This window comes from Odontomachus brunneus, unplaced genomic scaffold, assembly GCF_010583005.1.
Source record: "Odontomachus brunneus isolate Ranch 3 - 2012 unplaced genomic scaffold, Obru_v1 Obru_scaffold_001, whole genome shotgun sequence".
In the NCBI taxonomy this organism is placed as follows: Eukaryota; Metazoa; Arthropoda; class Insecta; order Hymenoptera; family Formicidae; genus Odontomachus; species Odontomachus brunneus.
The window spans coordinates 3,614,335-3,616,978 of NW_022639451.1; positions in this window are offsets into that span (position 1 = coordinate 3,614,335).

A 2,644-nucleotide genomic window follows, 5' to 3' on the forward strand; every position below is an offset into this window, starting at 1 on the left:
CATTGAAGTAAAAAGTTACATCCACAAAATGATACTTGTGATCAATCGAACATATCTGTAAAATATGCCAAAAACTTTCCTTCTACTCTAACAGTCCAATAAATAGTCGCAAAATTAATATGACAAAATTATAAAGAAAAGGAGGCTAAAATAAAAAGTTGCATGTCACGTTAATTTTACAGTTAATTATTGTTAGATTGATTAATTATTGATTGATTGTTAAAATAAAAAGAAAAAGTTCCCGAAATATTTCGCAAATATATTCAATCAATTCCAAAAATCACTCTGTGGACATTTCGAGTCAAAATTTTGGTCCTATGTTAAACCTTGAATTCTACAACACAGTGGGAGCTAAGTTAGCAAAGTAGGTTTAATTTTAATGATACAATTTACTCCTACTTTGATTCTAATGCTCGAAACTTTCTTTAGCGTCAAAATAGATGTTGAATAGAATAGTGAGATTGACAGTAAAATCAAAATTTCGACTCGGGTAGGTTAAATAAAATCAAAAAAGGTTGATGTAGGTTTCAGAGTATTAAAAAAGTGTTGAATGAAATAGTAAAACTATTAAAGTAGGATCAAAATTTCGACTCGTGCTTGCACGAGAATTTGGCTATGTATATTCTCGCATCTAACGTCATCAATCGAAAGTTCCGCGACAGGGAGAGACTTGGAAGGCTAAAAAGCTACTTTTACAAGCGCTTTTAGTGATAAAGAAGAATTGAGAATATAGATCTTAATGTGAATCTTAGATTTAAACAGTCATGAACATTCAAAAGTTTCGAGAATGATGTTACATGGCCGCGCGTATCGCACGTCGCGTTACAAGCGGCGCTCTTTTGTAATTTAAGCGTTCGCTCGGTAATTACACCGATTGCTCATAATTATACGACGCACATACAATTGAATGAGCAATTGCGCGGCAATATGCTGGAAGGTCATAAGCAAAGTGGCACAATTTCCGGCTCACTATTACATTTGTCATTAATCAAAGCGAGAAATACACTTTAGGGACGGCATTACACGTTTGGGGGAATCATAAATTCTGATTGGCCGCGGAGTTCACTGTAATTACGCTACGCTCGAGCCGATCTGCTTTCGAAGAAATGCAATTACACGCACACGTGTTGCATCGGCGCAGCAGTAAGCTCGGGTTTTGCGCTTTTTCATTTCTTCACGATGAAATCGGCGCGATAACACGGCAACATTGTACACGATTCGTTCCTCGATGTACAACAAATCCCATTATCCGCCGTACTATATACCGCTACATTTTAATCGCCGACTATATAACTTATTCTCATAAATCGTCCGAATAAACGTCACTAATTGATTATGTAAATGAAGATACGTGCTATATTCTCCTATGATATTCTCGTAAGATACGTACGTATATTCTCCTATTTTAGCCTGTTTAATTATCTGCCGATAAATTACACTAAGCGATTAAATCAGACGGGGCGAAATAAAAAAATGTACATATATAATGTGTGTTAGGAATGATCATTAGTTAAACGCATTACAGAGCCGATAAATATGTTAAATGATCGAGACAACTTTGTGACTGCTCCGAGGCGTAATACTGAATCACGCGAGACATTAATATATATTTGTCGCCACGTCGTGCGCAGAAAATGTTTCCTTACGTAACTTAATCGCGTTAAGATAAATTTCCCCTTCCATCCTCGTCGATTCGTAGCCCAGACAGGCATAACTGAGGTCCTCTGTAAACGATTACCTCGCTAATTGCCTGAGCGAACGTAAGAGAATTATCTTATCGCGACAACGGCTAACCTTCGCTCGAAGGAAAAATGCGTGCGCGAAGCGGGAAACCGCGCCGGCGAGGGACCTACGCACGGAAACCGGGGAGAAAATTTTGCATTACGTAAAGCGAAATTACAGACAAGACAAGCGCTCGGCAGTCGTCGTCCGCTTGAAAATGCAAATAAGGCCGGCCGCGTATCGCGTGTAGAAGTGATTTATGGGACAACGGGAGAACTTAATACTGCAAGAAGTGTGTCACTTAGAGAGACATTTCTTAGAAGAGCGGCTGAAAGAAGCAAAGAGAAATGAACGTATGCACAGAGAGTGCGCACAGAACAACTGTGGAGTCAAGCGAGAAAACTTTCTGCTGTACACTTTCAAACACGCGTTACAAACACGTGATCGAGATATCGCGCAAACTCCAAGCTGATAGATTGACGATTCAATTCGCGAGCGAAATTGTAGGCGATTACGCCAATAATTGAACGATAATTTCAGAGAGAATTCCACGTGCGCGAATAAATGACACATGGAAACAAGCATGTTTGAGATAATGACGAGTGTCCGAATTAAAATAATTAAAACGGTAATTTCGAGGAAACTTACCTTAAAATGTCAGAGGGACGCGGCAGCAAGTTACAACGACGGTGGTGACGAAGTGAACGAGGTGTATGAGGAAGTAAAGCGTATTCATAAGACAAGCAACATGAAAGGGGAGTCGTATAAGGCGTTTATATAAGAAAAACAATTTATTTAATCAATATCCTCTTTAGCAATAATAAACATATTTTTGGTTTTACCGATTAACACGAATCGCTCGCTCATGCTCGTACAATCTCTCTCTCTCTCTCTCTCTCTCTCTCTCTCTCTCTCTCTCTCT